Below are 11138 nucleotides of genomic sequence, written 5' to 3' on the forward strand. Positions count from 1 at the left end.
CCTGCTCTGTTCTGACTACTGCCTCTTGGTCCAAGTATAGGTTTCGCATTAGCACAATTAAATGTTCTGGGATTCCCATTCTTCTCAGAGTCAGCCAGCGCTGAGCGAGTTAGGCCCTTTTGATTTTCTGACTTCAGTTCCTTGCACATTTCATTATAACACTTTACTTTGTCTTCCCTCGCTGCCCTCTGAAATCTTCTGTTCAACTCCTTAATATCTTGATTTCTTCCAACCAGAGCCAAAAAGGAGGAAATAGAAGATTTCTACCAACTTTTACATTCAGAGATTGATCGAACATGAAATCAAGATTCATTAGTAATAATGGGTGACTAGAATGCAAAAGTTGGGAATAGAGAAGGAGCAGCAGTTAGAAAATATGGACTTGGTAACAGAAATGAAGCTGGAGCTAGAATGATAGAATTTTGTACTGTCAATGACTTATTCATTGCAAATATATTTTATTAGAAACACAAACGTAGGCTATACATATAGATTTCACCTGAAGGTATGCAAAGGAATCAGATTGATTACATCTGTGGAAAGAATCGATGGAGAAGCTCAATATCAGCTGTGTAGGCCAGGTGTTGATTGTGGAACAGACTACCAACTACTAATATGCAAGTTCAAACTGAAGCTGAGGAAAATGAAATCAAATCCACAGTAATAAAAATTTGACCTTGAATCTAACCCACCTGAATTTCAAAACCATCTCAGGAACAGGTTTGAGGCCTTGGACATTAATGAGTGAAGACCAGAAGAGCTGTGGGAGGATATTAAGAATATCTTCCAGGAAGAATGCAAAACGTCGTTACAAAGGCACAGAAAGAAGAAAAGACCATGATTGATGTAAGAAGAAACTCTAAATATTGCACTAGAGCGCCGAGAAGCCAAAGCAAAGGGAAGAAATCAAGATATTAAAGCCAGGTTCAGGGGGACTTTAATGTCTTAAGGAGTTTGACTTTTCATCTGCTATAATAGGGAGGCAAAGGATTTTAGGATACAAAGGAAATGAGCCCCAAAGTTTGACACAAGGAGGCAAGTAGTTTGTGGCCTCAATGTACTTTTCACAAACGTTGCCTTGTCTAGAGCCTGGTCTCCTTGCCTCAGTCTCCTCTCTCCAATATTGACTGTGACCTCATGAGGATTGTGTGTGTGTGTGTGTGTGTGTGTGTGTGTGTGTGTGTGTGTTACCAGCCCCTGGCTTTGAATTCTTTCGGTCGGCTTTCTGTCCAAATTTCCATCTGCTTCCCCTCTCCTGTCCTCCTCCCACCAGATAAGTACAGTCCTTCCCCCGCTCTGGTCCCCTACTCCACCCACCCCATCGCATGGCTCTGGTGGGTTGCCGGCAAACTCACCACCCACACCCTCTAAGCCCCAGAAGGTCAGGGTCTCGAGCCCTGTTATTTGCCGCTCCACTTCTGGCAGCGAGCGCACCTAATGTCCTTGGGAAAGATGGTTGTCTACCGCGTCCGCGTGTTCACTGGGGCCTCGCTCTGCCGGGCACCATTAATCAAGTGGAGCTGTGGCTGGTGGGCCAACATGGGGAGGCATATGTCCCGACGCTCTTTCGGCTGATGCGGGACACGGTGAGAGAGGACCCGGTGTGGTGAGCTGTGCCCTTGCCCCAGCCCCAATCTGTCACAACCTGGGGAGGGAAGCATCTTCTGGTGCTCTCCAGGTCTGCGTCCAGCAAAGTGCACGCACACTGAGCACTAAGCTCACAGCGATGCATGCTCGGGAAAATCGCTTGAGGGAGAAAGGTGGCACACAATTGGCGTGCAAGAAATGTACCCTTGCGCCTCTCATTCCAGAGGCCTGACCAGCTTTTCTTTGACATAATCCTTAAAGTTGGTGCTTAAACTTTCTCCACACTTCCTAGGTCTTCGACCTTACAAGAGGAAAACAAATGGAAGCCGAGAAATGGCATCACGTTTTTCCACGTCTCCCACCACAATGTCTACCTGGTGTCCATACCAGTCTCTATTACTTTCCCCTTTGCCCACCCTCTAATTCTTGTCACCGGTCCACCATCTCTTCCAGACTTTTAGATCCAATGTTAAAGGCCCAGGGCAAAGAAGGACTTGGCACACCTCCCACCCCTAGGGGTCTCCTCCAGCTCCTAGAGGTCCCGTCCCGCTGTCTTATCGGGAAGGGATCGGATCTCGCAAACAAGTCTTGTATCTGTGATATGATATGCACATCGTCCAGGACTAACTATGGAACCAGCGGGACCTTCACGTTCTTAACTGGCAAGAGATTTCTGCCAAACACAGTCCCACCCTGGTCAGCTCTCTGCTTAAAGCTTCAGAGTGGCTCTTTCCTGTCATTGGAACCAAACCCCACGTCCGGGGCTAGTTAGTCCTCGGAGACTTTTCACCACGTGGCCGGTCATCCCGGCACACCAGCGCTCTGCGCTCCATTACCACGCGCCTGCATCTCCGCCAGGCCCCTTCCCCTCTCAGACACCTTTGGCTAAACCTCTACCTGCAGGTTTCATACTGGATGGAATCTCCTCCGGGAAAACTGTCCGTGTCCAGTAGGGGCGTCGGTTTGCCGGAGGGGAGGAGTGGGCGGCAGGGGACTTTTCACAGCTTTCAGCACCGATTTAAGCAGGTCTTCTCTGGGTTTAACTCTGCGCTTCTGGGTGCGCTGGATCCGCTGTCAGCACAGTACTGGGCACAGTGGCGGCAGGGGGTGGGGGTGAGGTGTAGACTGGAGAAAGGAAGCACATCTCCCCACTCTCCCTCCCCCGATTGATTTGTTGGGAGGGATGGTCTTGGGGCTACCTGGTGGAAATGCGCCCTCTCTGGATCCCTCTACTCTAGCTCCGATGGGGTGGGGTGGGGGTGGTTGTGTTCTGGGGGACCGGGGCGCCCTCAGCTCGGGCACTCAGACCTCTTCTGACTTTGGGGCTCTTCTGACCCCTTCAGGAAGACGAAATCAAGGCGGACGTGGCGGAGTACTTGGGAACACTGCTGTTTGTGAGACTACACAAAAGTCGCCTCTTTAAGGATGACGCCTGGTTTTGCAACTGGATCTCAGTGCAGGGCCCAGGGAACAGTGGGGCTGAGTTGAAGTTCCCTTGTTACCGCTAGGTGCAGGGAGAAGGCATCCTGTTGGTGCCCGAGGGCACCAGTGGGGGTGGGAGAGGGAGTGGTAGGGTGATGAGATTTTTGAGATAAGCAGGAAGGTGGAGAAGGCAGGAGGATGGCCCAGGGAGGCGTGGAGACAGAGGGTGATTCCCGTAGGAACCAGCCAGAGGGTTAGCCAGGGTGCAGCAAAGATGCTGGATGCCCTAAAGGGAAGCCTCACTGTCAGTATTCTCCTTCGTGTGTCCTGGAGAAAGTGCAGCCAGACTGCTCCTTGGAGACAAGGATGGTGAAGCTTTTTCTCACATACTTTTGGTATGTTGTTAGGAGGGGTTATTCCTCAGAAAGGGGCATCTTGCTTGGAAAGGTTGAGGGCCAGCGAAACAAAGGAAGACCCGCAGCGAAGTTGACAGAGTGACTGGTGCAATGGGCTCAAGTGTGTTGGGGATGATAATGATGGCTCAGGATAGGACAGAGTTCAGGTCTGTTTATAAGGTTGTGAAGAGTCTTAAGATGACTCCATAACACTTAACAACAACAACAACTTCTAGGCCGCACTGTAGCTGATGATCCTCAAGGTCTGTACAATAAATACAGGGAGGAAGAGCTGGAAGAGAGACGGAAACTGTACAGGTTAGCCTACGCCCCCCAGGCCCCAGCTTTCCAGACCCCTAAATCCTTGCTGACACTTTCCAAGCTCCAAGGCCTGAAAGTGTTCTCTTCCCCACACCTCCATGACGCGGGCTGCTCCAGTCAGGAGGGACTTGTAAGCCTGAGGTCTAGGGTCTCGAAGAGGGAACACGAAGGTGGGTAGAAGTTTGGCAAAGGGACGATGAAAGAACACAAGACAAACAGTCAAGTGATCTTGATGATTTTTAATTCTAAGTTATTTTAATTTTCCTTCTTTTTTCTTCCTTGCTTATTGCATTTAGCATGATACATTTATATCCCATTTTTACAATTAGGGGCTTAATCAACAGCCAGAAAAACAACAAAAGTAAGACTAAAGTTTACATTATTTTTTTGCACACAGCTATTTTTTATGGTCATGGTTCCTTGGTAATTGGAGAGCATGGACAGCTATTCTTTATGGTCATGGTTCCTTGGTAATTGGAGAGCTTGGTAGACAATGGCTTTTTCCTTAAATATTTTCTTTTTAAACCTGTTTTCCAACTTGTTTGGGTTACAAAGTTACAAAGTAAAAAAGTTACATTTTAAATTTAAGCTGATACATTTTACATTTTTAGCTGAATTTACAATATTATTTATTTCCATTCAATTTTTACCCCTTCCATTATTTCAGGGGTGATTACTCTCTCAATAAGGGGGTTTAGGTTCATACAAAGGATGTTTTGGGTCATAATATTGCTTAAATTCATCATCCCAATCTTGTGTCTCATTATCTATTTTACCACCTATACCTTGCATAACATTTTTCCTTTGGTCACTTTCAAACCTTTTGAAAAATATATCCCAAGACACAAAACCATAAGGGTGTTTTGCATTAAATTAATTATATTCTCCAGTATATGGAAGAGGTTTATCTGTAGGCTTTGGAATTCTGTAAGGGCCTCTCTCAATAGAGGGCTGCCACAAACGACCATTACCTAACAGATAAACAATTCTTCCACTGGTGTTCTCATGATGGGGGGCAAGGGTTTGGGTTTTTCCTTTGAAGGAGTTCTTATAAGCCCTAGAAATCTAGGAATCTCTGGAGTGGTCATCTCTGGGATTTCCACCATTAATTCTTTTTGTTATAATGCATCCATGAATTCCCTTAAAATCATATTATTCTTGAGAAGTTTTAGTAATGCTAAAAGAACCGGACGTAATGCTTGCGTATCAAAGTCGTCACCTCCATTTAGTTCTTTCTGGGAACATCTAACAAACTTTTAGTAGGAACACTTTGTGTAAAGAACACAGCCTTTTTTCCCTGTCCCACATAGAAAATACAAAGAGACAATAGAAGAGAAATTACAGAAAGGCCAAGAACAATCATGGAGAAAGCACACGTTCCAAGAGGCTGACTTCCTTGAAGTTTTTGCCTCAATCGGGTGATTTTGTCACGCAGACTCCCTTGGAGTTGGTGTGGCACCTCCACAGGTGGGGCAGCTGGAAAGATGGGCTTATTCTGAATGTGGCAGGGACCAAACTCAGGGACCTCCCTATTGATGAGCGGTTCCTACAGAACAAAAGAATTGCCTTTGAGACTTCAGTGGCTAAAAGGTGAGAATAGAGGCTGCTCTGAGTGAGAGGAAGGTGTCCTGGCCTCCCAGAGGCAGGTGGACATGGACTGACAGGACCCAAGGTGGGGGCTTGTGGTTAAAATATTTGCTTTCAAGCCTAACTTGCAAATTCTGTCTTATTTTTTGAAGACTGGCAGACTTTGCAATCGATGGTTCTATGAATGTTCTGACTTGTTGGGATGAGCTGGAAGACTTCAAAAGGATATTCTGGTGCGGCCAAAGCAAGCTTGCTAGTCAGTCTCCAATCCCACTTCTCCCCCAGAAGGCTCCCCCTCAGGTCCCACCCAACCCAGGGGAATGGAAAGAACCAGACCTGGTCCTTGAGGTGGGCTGAGGTCTGGTGGGAGTAGGGATGGGGATGGTTCAGTGGGGGTTAAAAGGAACAGGAGCTCTGATCCCACCCACACGCTGAATCAATGTCTTTTACAGAACGAGTGCGGGATTCCTGGAAGGAGGATGCTTTATTTGGGTACCAGTTTCTCAATGGTGTGAACCCCATGCCATGCTTCTCAGATGCTCTAATCGTCTTCTACAAGGTCTGATGTTCCCCCCAGGGATGGAGGAGCTGCAAGCCCAGCTGGAGAAGGAACTTCTGTTAAGGACAGAAGAGGCCTAGGAAGCCATAGATGGAGATGGAGTGGCATGTGGTGGGATCAGCATCAGCCATGCTGCTGTGGGTAGGGCTTCCACCTGATTGCAAGAGACCCATCCTGGACATGGGCAGCATCATGGCCTTCCTCACCTCCTGAGAACAGCTCCTGCCCCTCCCTTCCTCTCAGTGGAGAGAGAGCACAGGATGAAGGGATGGTTGAGAGTTAAAATGAGGAACTGTAACTGGGCTTTGGTGTTAAGGATTCAGGGACTGATATGGGTCTTCAGGGATGGAGATGTTAATTAAGAGTCAGCATGAGGTGTTTGCTAGAGAGCACTCATGTGGGGTTATGAAGTAAGTCAGACTTTGGTTTGAATCCTGGATCTGCTGCTCATAAGCTTAGTTAAAATACTCAACTGCTCTCAACATCTTCTGTAGAACTGTGGCCAGTAGGAATGAACAAAGATTGTGTAAGCACTTGATTTGCTGCAGGATACGTACTTATGACAGAAACTAGTTAGTTGCCCTCTTCTTCTCCCTTCTGGGATTTAGAGTGGGAAGAAGATGCCTTATGCTGATGGCTCCTTGCTGGATGGGATCAAGGTCAATGTCATCCTGTGTAGCCAATAGCACCTGGCAGCCCCTCTGGTCATGCTGAAGCTGCAACCTGATGGGAAACTCTTGCCCATGGTCATTCAGGTGAGGCCCCAGGACCTCCCACCTCAGCCCTGCACCTACAAGTTCACTTTGCAAAGGGATTGTGCCATGGCACTGTGGGAGGCATGAAGAAGGAAAATAGATACAGCCTTTCATGTTAAAGTCTTTGAATCTCGATGGAGAGTAAATTTGAATAAGCAACTAGAAAGTTTGTGATTCCAGAGACAGTCAGGGAAAGATCACTGAGGTGGAGTGGGCATGAGTGAGCCATGAAGAATGGCTAGAATTTAGACAAGCAGGAGGAAGGGGAAAGACCTTCCCTATGGGGAGAGGATGGACTGTCCTGAGAAGCTGAGATGACACTGAACATGAGGAGTAAAGAGGATCAAGGTGCTCACTTCAGAAGCATGTATACTAAAATTGGAATGATACAGAGAAGATTAGCATGGTCTCAGCACAAAGATGACACCACAATGGAATACTATGCAGCAGTAAAAAACTAAGAACTAATAACATATTACATAATGTGGGTGGCCCTGGAGAACATTATGCTCAGTGAAATATCTCAGTCACCAAAGGACAAATAATGCATAATGCCACTGTTATAAAAGAGCACTGACATGGAGGTGGGAAGGGAAAGTAATAAACAGGGGATAAATAATGAAGCCTGAATTGGAACAGATGAAAGAAAAAACTCTTTAAAAGAAATATATGATTACATATTATCTTTATGACAACAGTCCACAATAAGAGGTGCATAGCAAAATGGATGAGGGGAGAGTTAGAGAGAGGGAGGAAATTATGTAACAGTGAATGATTTTTTTTAAAGCAAACTGGGAGACCTAGGGAGGAAAATGTGCAACCATGAATAAATGAAAAATTCAACTTTTCTGTAAACTTTCATTAAAATCACAATAGAAAAGAAATTATATATCTAAAAAAGAGGATCAGTGGACAGTTGAGCTGGATTGTTAGGGAATAATGTGGGGTGAAATAGGAGTCATTCTCTGGGGTGCCCTGAGTGTCAAGCTAACAAATGTGAATGTGGGAAGCAGTGAAGACTGCTACCAAAGAGGTGTGAGTGCTCAGAATGTATTGGAGAAGAGAGATCAATGGTGGTGCATAAAGGGTCTTCAGGTAGGATGTTACTGCCCTTGCCCCAGGCAGAAGTGATGCAATCAGATGAGGGAAGATTTTGGTGGGGGTGGATGGGGAAGGTGGATAGGAGATCAGAGGAAGATGGACTGGTCTGGATTCAAGGTGGGAAGAAAAGGAGGAGCCAGGCAAAGTGCTTGTGTGGACAGGACAGACCGAGAAATAAGGCACATAAGAAGAGGGAAAGTTGCTGAGGTGTGTTTTCTGGCCACTTTGGAGGTAATTAGAATGCTTTGGGATTGTAATGTCCAGGAGGTCCTGAGAACTGAGGACCTAGTAGTCATCTGTGTAGATGTGGTTTTGGAAGATCAGCGAAAGGCTGAGATATCTACAAGTGTGGGGTGAAGGAAGTAGGCAGTTTGGATCATGTCTATGCTCAACAGTGAAACAGGAAGTGGATCCTGGAGAAGGCAGTGGGACAGTGGTTTTTGCAGAAAGGAGAGGGCAGAGACACTTGCACAAGCTGAGCAAACTGAGTGGGTAGAAAAGAAGGCAAAGATAGGATGTGTTTGTAGGTGGGCAGAGAGAGCAGTAAGTTGGAGACAGCCAAGCAGATTTGGAGGAGGAAAGGAACAGTTAAACCTGCAAGCGAGGAGGAAGCTGTTGAGGGTCTGTGCTCATTCCTGTCTTCCCTTCTCTCTGTCTGACAGCTCCAGCTGCCACGCATAGGAGGTGCCCCTCCACCCCTTTTTTTGCCCACAGATCCTGAGATGGTTTGGCTCTTGGCCAAGTGCTGGGTCCAGAGCTCAGACTTCCAGCTCCATGAGCTGCAGTCTCATCTTCTGAGGGGACACTTGATGGCTGAGGTGTTCACTGTGGCCACCATGAGATGTCTGCCATCAATCCATCCTATCTTCAAGGTACCACCTCATTCCCTGCTCTCCTACCTGTTCCCCTCTCTCTACCCTGTTTATGGCAGGGACATGACACTGTGCTTTCTGATGTCATCCTTTTCTCCGTCTCTCCCTCTAGCTTGTGATTCCTCACCTTCGATACACCCGGGAAATTAACGTCTGGACCAGGTCTGGGCTGATCTCTGACATGGGAGTTTTCAACCAGGTATGAGAAGAGAAAGGAGAATGTTGGGTCCCGCCTAGCTGTAGGGCTCAGGGCAGCTAGCGCTGACCGACTTTCCTCCTCAGGTGGTGAGCACAGGTGGAGGAGGCCATGTGAAGTTGCTCAAGTGAGCCTGCAGCCTCCCTTACCTATGATTCATTTTGTCCCCCTGAAGACTTGGCTGACCAGGGGCTCCTGCCCAGGATGCACTGCGTCTCTGGGAGATCACCTATCGGTGAGCTGGGGGTCAGGGGTGGAGAAGGGCAGGGGAGCAGGTCTGTCTGTGTCTCAAGGAGGGAGCTAACCTGTCTGTGTGAGTGAGGAGTGGGGGACCTGAGCTCTCTGTCAGCTCCAGTTTTCCTTCCATGGCCCCGTGGCTGGCAGGTATGTGGAGGGCATTGTGAATCTGCACTATAAGACGGACTCAGCTGTGAAAAACGACCTCGAGCTGCAGGCCTGGTGTCGGGAGATCACTGAAATTGGGCTGCAAGGAGCCCAGGACCTAGGTAAGATACACTCCTGACCTGAGGTCTTGGAACCCTTGCTAGGAACCTCCCCATGATTCGCTCTAGCTCTGTGGAATCTTCTAAAACTCCTAAGGGCTTTCCTAGAGTTTTTACACTTGCAGTTAGAGAGAGGGTCCTAAGTGGCTACTGTATATGTTTAACAACTGACTCTCCAGGAAAAGAAAAAAAATCTCAAAAAACCAACCCCACATAACCTGTAAACCCTGATTTGCCGTATTTGCTCATTTCTAAGATGTAAATATTCCCATCAAGGTCAATATCAAGCTACCATAGTGAGGTCAACTAGCTTGCAAAAATCCATCAAAACCCAACTGCTGAAAATGTAACAAAATCTGCTTTCATGACTGTGCAAGTCAGCTCTCATATCCCACTGAGTGAGGTGAAGGCCTTTCCATGAGCTTCTTCACACTCTCTTGTCAGTTACCACAATGGTCTTCTCTCATTCCTGTTTTCCCTTCTCTGCTGTGACTTTCTGAGCTCTGCTTCTGTCCCTGTCCTCACAGCTTCTAATTCTTGTCACTCTTTGTCCCGTACAGGCTTTGCCAACTCCTTCCAGTCGTGGGAGCAGGCTTGCCACTTTGTAACTATGTGCATCTTTACCTGCACTGGCCAGCACTCCTTCATCCACCTGGGTCAGATAGGTACTTACCACAAGGTGGCAGCTGAGATGTGAGATGTGGAGGGAGGAGGGGACCTGTGTGCAGGAGGGCTAAGGTGTTTTCATGCCCAGTAGACCTTGACCTCATGCACTTGACTCACCTTCAGCTGGATTGGTTCACTTGGGTCCTCAACACCCCTTGTACAATGCGACTGCCCCCACCAACCACCAAGGATGCAACGCTGAAGACAGTCATGGCCATGCTGCTCAACGTTCACCAGGCCTCTCTCCGGATGTCTATCACTTGGCAACTGGGCAGACGCCAGCCCCACATGGTGAGAGCCAAGTGTCTGGGTCCTGAGCAGAGAAGCTCTGTGGGAGGTGATGCACACAGGTGGCTGGTGGCCGTTAGTCTCTTAGTTTCCTTTCTCTCCATCCCAGGTGGCTCTGGGCCATCACAAGGAGGAGTATTTCTCAGATCCTGAGCCCAAAGCTGTGCTGACCAAATTCAGGGAGGAGCTGGCTATCCTGGATAAAGAAACTGAGAGCCGGAATGAGAAACTGGACATGCCCTATGAATACCTGCGGCCCAGCCTGGTGGAAAACAGTGTGGTCATCTGAGTGCCCTGAGCCCTGGATTGTTTCATTCACAACCTCTCTGCTTGGTGATGTCAGTACTGCTGTCACTAGATTGCCCCCTTCCCATTCCCACTCTTCCTGCAGTTACCTTTTCATTTGCTTCTGGTGAACGATTTCCACTTGGAAATTTGACCAATTTTCCCTTATTTCTTCCTTCTCTTCCTACTTTCTTCCTCCTTTATCACCCAGATCCTGAGGGATCAATATTTGGACCATCTGTAAACACTTGGAATCCAACAGCTATGAATCTGCAAATTAATACAGTTAACTGGAAACTTATGAAAATTTAGGATTATCTTAATTGATGGCAACGAAAGAAAGAGAACATTCAACTTTTATTTCTGATTAAAATCTTGGACAAATAAATGTGGACATTTTTATTTCTTGATTTCAGTACTGTGAGTATTTTTAAAACTAAGCTTGCTGAAACTGAGGAGGACCTGAAATGCTTGCTGCAGAGTGTCAAGGACTGCAGCCTTCAGTATGGATTGAAGCTCAATGTCAAGAAGACAAAGATTCTCACCACTGGACCAATTGGCAGCATCAGGATGGATGGTGAAGATATTGTTCAGAGATTTA

The 11138-nt window shown here is 47.2% G+C and overlaps 1 pseudogene; it reads left to right on the forward strand.

The window, feature by feature from the left end:
• The first annotated feature begins 1452 nt into the window (after window positions 1-1452).
• LOC102843358 lies at window positions 1453-10541 on the forward strand (annotated as a pseudogene).
• Window positions 10542-11138: the final 597 nt, after the last annotated feature.

This window comes from Elephantulus edwardii, unplaced genomic scaffold (assembly GCF_000299155.1).
Source record: "Elephantulus edwardii isolate Elephantulus edwardi_28Jun2011 unplaced genomic scaffold, EleEdw1.0 scaffold00246, whole genome shotgun sequence".
NCBI lineage: Eukaryota > Metazoa > Chordata > Mammalia > Macroscelidea > Macroscelididae > Elephantulus > Elephantulus edwardii.